The 14,316-nt window shown below is 38.1% G+C and overlaps 1 long non-coding RNA gene across 1 annotated transcript; it reads right to left on the reverse strand.

Annotated features, from left to right (window-relative positions):
* Positions 1 to 3,077: 3,077 nt before the first annotated feature.
* LOC113093409 (uncharacterized) lies at positions 3,078 to 4,246 on the reverse strand. The gene is made up of 3 exons (XR_003287737.1): positions 4,169 to 4,246; positions 3,330 to 3,446; positions 3,078 to 3,198 (listed from the first exon to the last, which is right to left on the reverse strand). It is a non-coding gene; the product is annotated as an uncharacterized LOC113093409 (long non-coding RNA).
* Positions 4,247 to 14,316: the final 10,070 nt, after the last annotated feature.

Consider the following 14,316-nt stretch of genomic DNA (forward strand, 5'->3'; position numbering starts at 1 on the left):
AAACAGAACTGGACCTTATCTGAGCCACAAAATATGTGTATATATTAAATATGAAGTAATTCCAGTCTTAATAAGCCTGTTAACAAGCAGAATCACTGAAGGAGAGTAGAGAACAGAAAAAGAGATGAGCAGAAACACAAGAACTACAACTGACCTCAGCCACAACCTTAGATGAAATCAACTGAAGATAAAAGAAGACATTACATCTCTGGAGATGTCACCAGAGGAGGATTAATCAACTCCACAAACTGCATTACCAGCTTCACTTATTACTAACCAGACTGACTTTATTTCTGTTAGACATCTAAAAATATTTTTTTATTGAGAATTAACAGAGGTTTAACTCTAATGTGTTTCACCATAACAGTGATTAGTGTTTCCATTAGTTGGGCTCTTAACTCTTATTGTATATTTTGTCATTTTTTGGCTGCTGTGACGGTGTGTTTGTTAAACACATTTGCAGCTTCAAACAATGCTAGAGTAGCTTGATATCAAGTGATGGCTGTTATCTGTTGTGGTGTCATAATCATCATGAAGTACACTGGTTTACTAAAGTTTTTTTTTAGTCTAGCAATTATGTTGTTCCAATGATCCATTCATATTACAAACCCTGTGTTTCTGCCACATGAGATCCAGCAGTTTTGTAACAAGCAGTTAAAATCTTTTAACAAACATGAGCTTAAAAAACTTAACCTAAGCTGACACACACAGATATAAACAATCAGCACATGAATCTCAATAATGGTGACAATCAAAAATATTTAGATAAACTGATCAATTCAGAACTTCACTGAAAAGCTACTAAGTCACAAACGAAAACAAAAGCAAAAAATATAAGCAAATGTTTTGAATTAAACAAAATAATAGGACAATTCAGCTGCATAATTTATTCATGTTGCAATGCATGCTGGGGTTTTGTACTATGCTAGTACCCAGCATGCATTGCAGCAAGGTACATTTGATTCTCACCATTGTTGAGATTCATGTGCTGATTGTTGATGTCTGTGTGTGTCATCATAGATTGACTTTTTCATGTTTGTTAAAATCTTCTAACTGATTGTTGTAATATTGCTGGCTCTCATGTGGCAGAAACACGTGGTTTATGATGTATGAAACAACTGTTAGATAAAAAAAGCAAATCAGCCTCTTTCATGAGGAATATAAAACCATCAACAGATAACCACCATCATCTGACCTCAGTTAGCTTGCTTTGATACCACAAATGTGTTTAACAAACACACTCTCACAGCAGCCAAAAAAGATAAACAATAGAATAAGAGTTAAGAGCCAAACTAATGGAAACACTAATCACTGTTATGGTGACACACATTAGAGTTAAACCTCTGTTAATTCTCATTAAAAACTTTTTTAGATGTCTAACAGAAATAAAGTCAGTCTGGTTAGTAATAAGTGAAGCTGGTAAAGCTGTTTGTGGAGTTGTTTAATCCTCCTCTGGTGAGATCTCCAGAGATTTAATGTCTTCTTTTATCCTCATTTGATTTCATCTAAGGTTGTGGCTGAAGTCAGTTGTAGTTCTTGTGTTTCTGCTCATCTCTTTTTCTGTTCTCTTCTTTCCTTCAGGGATTCTGCTTGTTACAGGCTTATTAAGGCTGAAATTACTTCATATTTAATATACACAGATTTTGTGGCTCAGATAAGGTCCAGTTCTGTTTAATTTCTTTACTCTTGGCTGACATGTGGCATTGCTATGGTCTGCTTGTGGCTCAATTCTGGCAAACAGGAGCGGTCCGCCCAAGTGCCATCATTCCACGCTGCATGTGGGCCAGATCATCTTTCCACGGGTGCCAGATGTGGGCCGGATCTGGGCCGACAAAATGTTGCTATGTGGGTAATATATACTAATCTTCTTGCCTGAAATGTTTCTGACCACCAATCATTTGTCAAATGTATCATATTCATGACTTTTAGTGTTCTTTGAGCGCAGTTCCAGCGTGCTTTGGCCTGCAAGCCTGCTGCTACTTAACCACCATGAGAAGAAACACCACTTAGTCTCATCAAACTTTACTTCTGCTCTTTTCTTATGGTAAAATAATTGACATATTGCAAATTCTGAGGTCAAAATTCTGTATGTAAACTTTTGACCTCAACTTTATATATTAGACTGCATAAATAGATATACACGGAATATGAATGGACAGTGTGTCTACACTAAACGCAACAAATCAACAGTAGCAAATACATTTGTCGTATGTCTCAGAAATAGCAAAGTACATCATAAATAGAATGATGATTGAGAAAAGTGTAATGCTTTTCTGTGCTGATTTATGCTACTTAACTTCATTAGGTCTGCAAAACTAAAACTATCCATGCAAAATGGAAATACGGTATGTGAATATTTACACTGCAAACAGCACAAAACACGTAAAGAGATAGTTCATCCAAAAATGAAAATTCTTTCATTAATTACTCACCCTTATGTCATTCCAATCCCATGAGACCTTTGTTTGTCTTTGAAACGCAAATTATGATATTTTAGATGAAATCCGAGAGCTCTCTGTCCCTCCATAGACACCAAGTGTCCTATTGTGTTCAGGGTCCAGAAAGATACCATGAACATCAACAAAACATTTTATGATGCTACAAAAATACCTTCTGTGCACAAAAAAAACTCAGCGTCACCCTAGCACCATTTTTGAGAGTATCACCACACACGCATGTGCTTTTATCTGCACATGAACAAAAAATGTGTGTGGTGCTGCTGATGTATGCATGGTGGTACTAGGTGGTGTTAGGATGATGCGAAGGAGAAGAATTGTTGAATAAAGTTGTTTGAAAGTTATTTTAGTGTTTTTGTGCAACAGCAAAGTATTCTCGTAGCTTCATAAAATTACAGTTTATCCACTGATGTCACATGGACTGTTTTGTCGATATTCTTGTTACCTTTCTGGACCTTGATTGTGGTAATACCCTTTCTGTCAATTATTATTTTGAGGAGAGCTAATCCTTTAATGTAAATGAAAAACAAGCTTAAAAACTATCTAGTAGGGATCCTTTGAGGGCAATTCTATTTCACTTGTCTGTTCACTGACTACATGATGCACATTACACACAAAACGTAAATCAGCATAACTGACTGCAACATGTCTTTCTGCAACACAATCACAAATGATCTTACCGCTTTTTGTGATTTTGTTTTACACAAGGCTGAATCAGTTCTGTCTTCTTCCTGTGTCTGGACTGCATTAACAATAATACAAACAATTTGAAACAACAAAGCTTGCAATCTTGTATAAGTAATCTGCATATCTTATTGAAATGCATGAATTAATATTTGTCATTCATTGATGTCATTTAACTGAATTCCTCACCTGTTTTTTTACATTTCTTGCAGATGAGGTAAGTCACGGCAGCAGCTACAATCAACAGAGATCCAGCAGCTGCGGCAGCAGAAATCAGCATCATGTTCAATGAAGGCAGACTCTGATCTGTAATTAACAAAAATAGCTGTTAAATGGACACTCCACTTTTTTGAAAATAGGCACATTTACCAACTTCCCTAGAGTTAAACAGTTGAGTTTTACCATTTTCGGATCCATTCAGCCGATATCCGGGTCTGGCGTTAGCACTTTTAGCTTAACTTAGCATAGATGATTGAATCTGATTAAACGGTTAGCATCACGCTCAAATATCACCAAAGAGTTTAGGTCATGTTAGAAGTTACTAGCTGGGCTGTTGGCTAAACTTTTAATCCATATGGGACACAAAGTAGAAACACTTCAGGACTGTCGAAGTCTTCATCAGATTGGTTGAATTCTAAAGGATTTCCGCGAAAAATCTTTAACGCTCTGCCTGAAAACAAAGATACTTGGTGCCAAAATACTAATTTTACGTCAGTATTATTAACTACAGAAGAGTCCAGTTTTAAATAGGAAAAATATTTGGTCATTTTTTACCGAGATGCTAACGGTCTAATCAGATTGGTCAATGATCTATGCTAAGCTAAGCTAATAGTGCTACCGCCAGAACCAGAGACTGGCTGAATGGATTTGAAAACGGAAATACTCAACTCTAGGACAGTTGAAAAATTAGCCTATTTTTTTAAAAAATAGCGGAGTGTTCCTTCAAGTGTGATAGAACTTGTCTGTCCTGTCTACAAAACACAATAATAGATCTATAAATTAACCTTTACATAGCTACACTGACATACCTCTAACATCAGCACTAACATAACATGTCCAACAGAGTTGACTAATGTTGAGATGTGTGGTCTGGTTTGTGATGGGATTGTTGATCACACAGCTGTAGCTGTTTTTCTCCTGATATTCCACCTCCAGAGGTAGAGAGAGACTGATGCTGAGATCAGACACACTGATGCTGGACAATAAACTGTTTCCTTTGTACCAGGAGAGAGTCACATGATCCACATTCACCACTGAACACACCAATGAACAATTCTGCTGTGATGAAGATGAAGAACAGGTTGAAGAGTTACTGCTGATGACAGGAACAGGGAGATGAGCTGGCGGACACAATAGAATAAACAGAGCCACAATGTATTTACAGCAGAAATGCACAAATCTGTGAGAAACAATGAGACTCACAAAGTCAGTGAAAGTGGCTCATCTGCAAACAATAAAATACTAATCGTTTCAGGAGTACAGTGACACAAATAATATAAGAGTGATCATTATTTTTATGGTAATCAGCCTTATGCCATAAATGCATTGGATTGAACCAGAGGTGGAGAGTCCAGGGGTCAGAAAGTAAAAGTCCTGCCACATTTTTGCTCCACCCATGAACTCAGCAGCTGATTTCACCAGAGGAGGAAACAAGTCATTCCTTCCAAGTCACAAACTAGTCTCAACTCAAATCCCAAGTCCTCAAAGAGTTAAAGTCAATGAGATAATTAAGAGACTAATTAAATGATGATTGTGCATTGGTGATGAACACCTGCTGTTATTGGGCGTTACAGAGGATCAGATGCTGATGTTTTATTGGTTAAAATTATGCCACCATCATGGAGATCAGTGTTTGCTTCAGTTGGGCTCTTGACCTTTGGTTTCTTTTGTTAGATATTTCTCTGTAAAAGTACATGTGCTGTTATAAAACAGTGCGATCAGTGCTGTGCAGAAAACCGTTACTAGCCGGTTTTACATGATGAAGTAATTATTAGGCATCAGCCTGTTTATTTCCAAAACAATTTTATGTATTTATTATTAACAAATGTTCAGTTTTTAAATAACCTACCTTGTGGAACCGTTGGTATAATCACTATAATGAATACATTTCCTAATGTATGTAATAAATATACATTTTTCAAAATCTTTTCCTAATAAGACGCACAGACATGATGACCCAGCATATGAATCTCAACAATGGTGACAATCAACAAAACGCTTCAAGCTGAAGTGCATGCTGGGTAACACCATAAAACTCTGTAAAAACTCTGATTATGCACTGTAGCATGAATAATTATTGTAACCACTGTTGAGGATCATATGATAAGTGCTCATGTCTAAAATCCCGAGCCTGTACAATTTTTTCCCCCAATATTTAAGCATTACAATAATATTTGTTTAATAGGACTTTTTTTGTAGTTCAGTAATTGCTGAACATAATTTAACAAACCAAAGAGAGACACCTTCATGAAGTTAATTAAAATGTTTTAGATGAAAAAAGGGCAATTAAATTTTCTACTTCAAGCTTTTAATTCAGCAATGTGTTAATGTTATCTACGTAACACAACCGCAAGTGTTTAAAAGCAAATTACTTTGAATTATTAAAAGGGTCAAGAGCCCAACTAAAGCAAACACTGATCTCCATGATGGTGGCATAATTTTAACCAATAAAACATCAGCATCTGATCCTCTGTAACGCCCAATAACAGCAGGTGTTCATCACCAATGCACAATCATCATTTAATTAGTCTCTTAATTATCTCATTGACTTTAACTCTTTGAGGACTTGGGATTTGAGTTGAGACTAGTTTGTGACCTGGAAGGAATGACTTGTTTCCTCCTCTGGTGAAATCAGCTGCTGAGTTCATGGGTGGAGCAAAAATGTGGCAGGACTTTTACTTTCTGACCCCTGGACTCTCCACCTCTGGATTGAACTTAACTTGTGAATATGTGTGAATATGTGAATATATATTAAACATAAATATTTGAACAAATAATCTCTATACTCACCATAGACAGAAACACTGAATACTTTTGATGAATGTTCAGCTCCAAATACATCTAGTTGATAAAGTCCAGCATGTTGAGTTGTGATGTTTGTAATGGTCAGAGATCCAGTTGTATCATCTAGCTTCAGTCTGTCTCTGAATCTCCCATCAGGAACATCAAATATAGAGAAGATTTGTTTTTCTCTATTGATTTTAGCTATGAGAGAGTCTTCCTTTCCAAATGTCCACAGCATGTCATCGTCTTCATGTATTTCAGTAACAATCGAGTGTAAAAGGACAGATTCTCCCTCCATCACTGACTTCATATCAACAGCAAATGCACCTGAATATCAAACAGAAGGAGGTTTTATGTAGATTAAGGCCCCTAATGGTTTACAAGTCCTGTAGTTTTAATTAGTAAATATATATTGCCTGACAGACCTGAATCCAAAGTAAATCTTACATTAATATCCCAGTTTGATCTGATCTGAGATAACAGCTAATGTTAACGGTCTAATCTAAACAGTAGGAGCAGTTTGCTATATGTTCTGAAACAGATATGAGATAAAAATGCCATAAAGCCATTAAAACGTTTTTAAAACTTACCAATCAAGAGCCACCAGCGCAAACAGAACAAAACAAACATGTGAAACATTTTCTTCAACAGTTCCATAAGACTATTAGCTGAAAACACGCAGTCTGGTGTGAATCCTCCCACGACAGAGTTTGACCCTCCTAGTTCACACACATGCTCTCTTAAAAGGTGTTATATATAGTTACATATAAATGCTCTTCTGGTTCTTACAAAGACTTTAACCATTATTAATATTTGACATCAACATGCATTTTTTTTATTTTTAACATTGATAATGTTTGAAAGGTATAGATATCTGACTATATTAAGTTTGCAAAAGCTGAATTGTGGAATATTGTGTCAATCTCCTTTAGTTACATGGTAAAATAGATCTAACCTATTTTATAATTCAGATGAATATCCATATTTAAATTGTGTACATGGAAAAAAAAACTAAAGTTAAAAGATTCTATTGCCAGTCGTATTGAGGTGTGACAAAGGCAGCACAACATCAAGTCAAACTGAAACCTGTGGTCTGATTCTGCAGAAAAGTGCTTTGATCTGCATGGGTGAACAAATAGGTGAGAGTGGCCATTTGTTCAGTGCGTTTAGTTCATAGATAAAGGGCTTCTTCCTGTTCTTCTGCATGAACCTCACAGTCAAAGCAAAGCCTGACTTTACCTCTGAATACATCTGTTTTCCAGCATAAAAAAGCACTGAACCAAACCATCAAAACTGATGCATGTATCAAAGACAGTAATCCAACTGTTACGATCCTCTTAAAATGGTCTAGGGGTAAAAGGAGTAACATTCAAAATTTTTGTGGTAAACCTGTGAAACTGATGGAGGCAGCAAGAGACAATGCAGAGACACTGGTTGCCAACAAATGTGATTTATTGTACAACGTGAAAATCCCAAATAACTACCAAAAAGAATATAAATCATTAAAGAGACAACCAATATATACAAATATTTACAACTCAGAAAACAAACAAAAAGAACACAAATAAACCCAAGAGAAAGAGCCCAGATAGCAAACTGACTCCGCAACGGATCCGCCCCAGAGGTATCACAAGCTCCAAACGGGTCCGGAACGGAGTCTACTTGCACAGCGCAGCGGATCCGGAACAGATAAGGATTGTGGTTTCAGATCAGATCCGGGGCAGACCTGCCCCGTGTCCGCCGATAAGGAAGTTCACCGCCGCGGATCTGATCAGGAGCCGTTTATGAAGCACCTGATCCGCCGCGGATCCGATATGGACCCGCTTGGGTCATTTCCCACACAGCAAAAGGATCCGCCGCGGAGGTATCGCGGCTTCCGGAATGGACCCGCGAAACGGACCCGTATCGGCGTCCACTTGCGCGCAATGACGGATCCGAAACGAAGGCGGATCGCGGACCCGTCGTTGCTCCGCGCTGCATCCGCTCCGCATCCGCGATTAAAACCTTACCTCCACGGCGGGTCCGTTTTGGACCCGCACATTGAAACATATCCGCCACGGACCCGCAATGGACTCCTAAAAATATACTGTCTCATCTTGCCAAGTAACCATGTTAGAGATCAGTAGCCGTGTTTCCACTATCGAGCTAGGACCGGGCGTGCTAGTGCGTGCCAGGGCCAGTCGCGTTTCCACTGTCACTTCCGGGGCTTGATCGTGCTTCGCTGGGGCTTCCTCGGGGCCAACGGCCAGGGTTTTTTGGACCGACGAAAAGCTTGGGCCAAAGCGGGCCAGCTGGGGCTAGAGGAGGGGTTATGAACAAAGGCGGAGTTTCTCAGCGTCTGGAGAGCGTCAGCGCGGATCATTTCAGAAAGATAACAGCTTTAACAGCAGCATTAAAGACGTTTTAAAATAAGTTGAGCTCAAAACTCACTCTTAGTTAGCAGCAAGTGTTTGAAATAACTTGATCCGATGTGGATTATAATCACTAAACAAGGCAGAAATATTTATAAGCGATGTAAAAGAATATGCACGCTAAACATTAACGCTACCATAGTAAACATGGTAAATAGGACCCCTTGGATAAATCAGACGTCAGCTTCTTATTCTCTATCACAATTGTGTATTTATTAAGTATCTAACATTTTATCTGTCGTCTCGTTTCGTGAGTTTAGCTCCACGTTGCATATCATCAAAATATAATAATGATTTTTGTTTGGGAGCTTTTATAAAAATAGAGAGTCTGCGCTGAGGATCATTTCAGAAAGATAACAGCTTTACCACCAGCATTAAACACTTTTTTTTTTTTTTTTTTTTTTTAAATAAGTCGAGCTCAAAACTCTCTTTCAGTCAGCAGCAAGTGTTTGAGATTATAATCACCATACAAGGCAGAAATATTTATAAGCGATGAAAAGGATATGCACGCTAAACATGTTACCACAGTAAACATGGTAAATATGACTGTTTGAAGAAATCAGACGTCAGCTCCGTATTCTCTATCACAATCGTGTATTTATTTAGTAACTTATATTATCTGTCACAAGCCTCGTCTCGAGAGTTTATCTCACGTTGACTATCATAAAAGAATATAGCCTAATAATGTTTTTTGTTCGGGAGCTTTTATAAAAATAGAGATATTATCATTCATTCTAAATATGACTGCTACTGTGGCTAATAAACAGAAACAGACTCGACTGAATAAGCAGGCTATTTTCATGAGCGTTAAAAATAAATAAATAAAATAGAAATAAGTGTATTTATGTGTGATTATGTATCACTTATTCTATAGTTAAAACATCGATGCTTTTTAATTTGAATATATAACAAAGCATGCAAACAAACGGCCGCTTTTATCATCTTCGTTTTGTGATCGCACATGTTCCAGTGACTTATTTCTTAGTTTTCTGATAACTTCTCTTTGTTGGTGAAATGATGAGGTTGCATGACGTTGTTCTGAGAGGCGTGTAAAGGGCGTGTTTTAGTGACGTGCAGCGGTGCTTCAAGCTCCACGGTGGAAACCCTGCGCTATTCTGGCCTCGGTGCTACTGGCCCGAGGCTATGAGCCCCGCCCGGCCTGCTTTAAGCCCTGGCTCGCACTGGCCCGACAGTGGAAATGCGGCTAGTGTCTGCTTTAGTTGGGCTCTTGACCCTTGATTTCTGTCTTAGTCTTTTCACTGGCTGTTATAACAATGTGTTTCTAAAACACATTTTTTGTAACTCAAAAGCCCAGAAGGAAAAAGTGTTAACCTGAACCTAGGTGTAGGTTGCTACACTTAATGTTGGTGATGATAATCATCAGTTATTGAACTGTACAGAGTCTACTCTCCGATGAAATAAGTGTTGTGTAATTTGATTGATTATAGTAAAAGTGATTATAAGAGCCAGTGCTTCTGTGATAATCAGTTAATCTGAACAATTTTTCAAAAAGATTGGTCTTCTACAGTGTCAAACAGTCACACAAAGACATCAATAATCAGATTATGAATCTCAACAATGGTGACCATAAAAAAATTTTGCAGAGCATGCTGGGAGCCATGGATGAGTTTTGTTCTACAATAGTACCCAGCAGCATGTTTTTTTTGTCACCATTGTAGAGGTTCATATTCTGATTATTGATGTCTGTGTATGACCAGTTACTGGCATAGAAGAAGAATGTACCTGTACAAAATGTTTAAAAAGTCATTTTTATATTAACTAATTATCACAGAGTCACTGGCTCTTAGTGTCATTTTTACTAGAACCACTTCTACTAATTACACAACACCTACTTCATCAGAGATTAAACTCCATACAGTTCAATAATTATGAACAATTATCATCACCGATATGAAGTATAACAACCTACACCTAAGTACAGGTTAACACGTATTTCTTTTCGGCTTTTGAGTTACAACAAATGTGTTTTAGAAACACATGGTTATAACAGCCAGAGAAAAGACTAAGACAGAAATCAAGGGTCAAGAGCCCAACTAAAGCAGACACTGATCTCTAACATGGTTACTTGGCCAGATGAGACAGTATTTTTAGGGGTCCATGGCGGATATATGTTTCAATGTGCGGGTCCAAAATGGACGGCGGGTCCGCGATCCGCCTTCGTTTCGGATCCGTCATTGCGCGCAAGTGGACGCCGATACGGGTCCGTTTCGCGGGTCCATTCCGGAAGCCGCGATACCTCCGCGGCGGATCCTTTTGCTGTGTGGGTACGTATTTTTTTGGCGGCACCCCTGACAGTCAGGGGGCACCCCAGTGTGCTGCGGCACCCACTTTGAGAAAGGCTGTATAGAAGAACCTTTGACTGAATGGTTCTTTGTGGAACCAAAAATGTTTCTTCTAAGACAGTTTCTCCTGTTCCTAGCAATCTAGTGTCCTGCAAAGTTTAGCTTCATTATCGCTTGAAGCACCTTTATTTTTAAGAGTGTACAGTTCTATCTGGATTCATAATGTAGCACATACAAACAAACAGCAGAATAACATAATTGATTTACACATTCACTCATCAGATATAAGGTAGATTGCGGGAATACCTAACTGTAACGTTACAGTGATGAGATCTGATGTAAAAGATTTAAACATTTATAATTCAATATAACTATCGAGCACGTGTGAGAGGGTTGGCTAAAAGCTTCTCTAACTCAAATAATCTATCAAAATAATGTCGATCAATATTCGTTTCAAAGGTTGATTTCTCCAGATCGTAACATAAAAAGTCTTACCATTAGCGAATAAAGACAACACTGAGATCAAAATAAACCGAGGCATTTTTAACAAAGATCAGAGGTGGGAAGTCCAGGGGCCAAAGAGTAAAAGTCCTGCCATATTTTTGTTCCACCCATGAACTCACCAGACGATTTCACCAGAGGAGGAACCAAGTCATTCCTTCCAAGTCACAAACGAGTCTTGAGTCAAATCCCAAGTCCTCAAAGAGTAAAAGTTAATGAGATAATTAAGTGACTAATTAAATGAAGACGCATTAGTGCTGAACACCTGCTGTTTACAATCAACATCATTGAAGAAAAGAGAAACACAAGAACTACAACTGAATTTAAACACAGCCTTGGATGAAATCAATTGAATAAAAGAAAACTTTGCCACCATAATTGTGGTGAGTATTTGCTTCAGTTGAGCTCTTGAGCCTTTAAACAGAGTTTAAAAAATTGCTTCTAAACAGTTAAATTATTGTTTTGCAGCAAAAATTTGTGCAATGCTGATACAACTCTTGATCTAGCAGGTGACTTATGCTTTGATGACTGTATGATCTTTATTATGTGAGAAAAGTTCATGGCTTAGTTGTTAGAGAGAGCTGCCATGTATTCACTGCTCTGTCTGTGCACTTTGGATGGGTTGAATACAAATTCTGAGTACAGGTCACCACACTTAACTGTATGTCACTTTCACAAAAAAGAGAGAAATCTCATTATGCAAATGCCACCATATAACGCGTCAATATTAAGGACAAAAGAACGTTTTGGAATTAGGCATTTAGCCATGAACATTTATCATGTGATCCTCAACAGTGGTGAGAATTATTATTCATAGTGCAGTGCATTATGGGAGTAATTCATGTATTGCACCATGAAGCATTTTGTTGATGGTCACCATTGTAGAGATTCATATGCTGGTTCTTGATATACGTGTGTGTGTGTCTAAAATGCACTGGAGATCAAACTTGTATATGTGTTACAATAAAAAAATCAATATCCTGTAAACATTAGAGCAATGCTTTTTTTTGTGCATGCTGTAGTTTCACTGGAATCATTCAACGCCTAGACATCTGATAAGAAAGAAAACAAAAAACATTTGAGATATAGTTAAACCAGAATATTGTGACTATATGTTCTTCATATGTCACAGTTCTGTCTTCTCCACAACACCCCTGCAGAGCTACAGAGAGAGATTTAGCACAACAAGTCAAGGGTCAAGAGCACAATTAAACCAAACACTGATCTCCATGATGGTGGCATTATTTTAACCAATAAAACATCAACGTCTGATCCTCTGTAATTCTCAATAACAGCAGATGTTAATCATTAATGCACAATCATCATTTAATTAGTCAATTAATTATCTCATTAACTTTAACTCTTTGAGGACTTGGGATTTGACTCAAGACTCGTTTGTGACTTGGAAGGAATGATTTGGTTCCTCCTCTGGTGAAATCGGCTGATGAGTTCATGGGTGGAACAAAAATATGGCAGGACTTTTACTCTTTGGCCCCTGGCCTTCCCACCTCTGACAAAGATGATATGACAGCAGATTCCGATTAATTATCCCTTGCTTGTTTTTCTTCTTCTTCTGTATCTATCATACATTACTGCTAGCTGCTTTATGTTCTTTTCGTTTTGATATGCTTATCTGTAACGTAGCCTGGTAATACCAACTGAAGGGCTTCTCTGAAGTTTAAAATCATTGGTTACCTGTAAGCCAATCACATTCGTTCAGAAATGACGTGAGTTATGCGCCTCACATCCGGCTCAGCCTTCTCACACTTCCGCTGTAAACACGAATAGTGCGAAAACAAAACCATCGAGCGAAATACCGGAGGAAGCGGAGCAGTTCATAAAAGTTGTATTTGTTAACATAGTTAATAAACTGTGAAGTAACGTGAACAACAAACAATGAACAGTTGTGTTTTTATTAACTAAGATCAATACAACATTTTAATAATTAATTAACGGATCTGTCAGGTTTCCTATTAGGGTTGCCACTCGTCCCTTAAAATACGGAATCATCCCGTATTTGAGAATAAAATATTGAATTAATGTTATTAATTCAAAACGGGACGGGGCTTGTCCCGTACTTTCGGAGTTGCCTTCAATGCAGCATCCCATACAAATTATTCCACCGACATTCTGTGAAGACTCGTCCAATTCTCACCCTGATTGGGTAAGACTCACTGCCATCGTTGGATTGATTGGTTTGTTTCAGATTCACGGCCAATCAGAGTCAGAGGAGGGCGGGTCAGTTTTTCGGCTAGTGTTCTCTGTTGCGCACGGTGGGTTGTCAGCATGCCTCGGGAGAACTCAATCATCTCCTGAGCAGAGGTGAGAAGTCCAGGGGCCAAAGAGTAAAAGTCCTGCCATATTTTTGCTCCACCCATGAACTCATCAGCCGATTTCACCAGAGGAGGAACCAAGTCATTCCTTCCATGTCACAAACGAGTCTTGAGTCAAATCCCAAGTCCTCAAAGAGTTAAAGTTAATGAGATAATTAAGTGACTATTGAATGTGCATTAGTGATGAACACCTGCTGTTATTGAGAATTACAGAGGATCAGATGTGGATGTTTTATTGTTTAAAAATATGCCACCATCATGGAGATCAGTGTTTGGTTAAATTTTGCTCTTGACCCTTGACTTTTGCTAGATCTCTCTCTATAGCTCTGCATGGGTTGTTGTGGAGAAGACAGAACTGTGACATATGAAAAACATACAGTTACAATGAGCTGGTTTAACCCCTTTACGTGCAAACATCGCCGACGGCCCCAGTTTATTATTGTTTCACTTTCACAGCATGTTAAACATCACTCTCTTACTTGATCAGGACAAACTGTGCATCAATTGAAAGTTTAAAGACTCTAGCTTCGATATTTGACCAATATTTTGATACAACATTGTTGCAGTGACAGATATTTAGTGATTTATGTCAGGAGTGCAAAATAATAAATCCGTATTATGCCCC

This window comes from Carassius auratus, unplaced genomic scaffold, assembly GCF_003368295.1.
Source record: "Carassius auratus strain Wakin unplaced genomic scaffold, ASM336829v1 scaf_tig00215021, whole genome shotgun sequence".
NCBI lineage: Eukaryota > Metazoa > Chordata > Actinopteri > Cypriniformes > Cyprinidae > Carassius > Carassius auratus.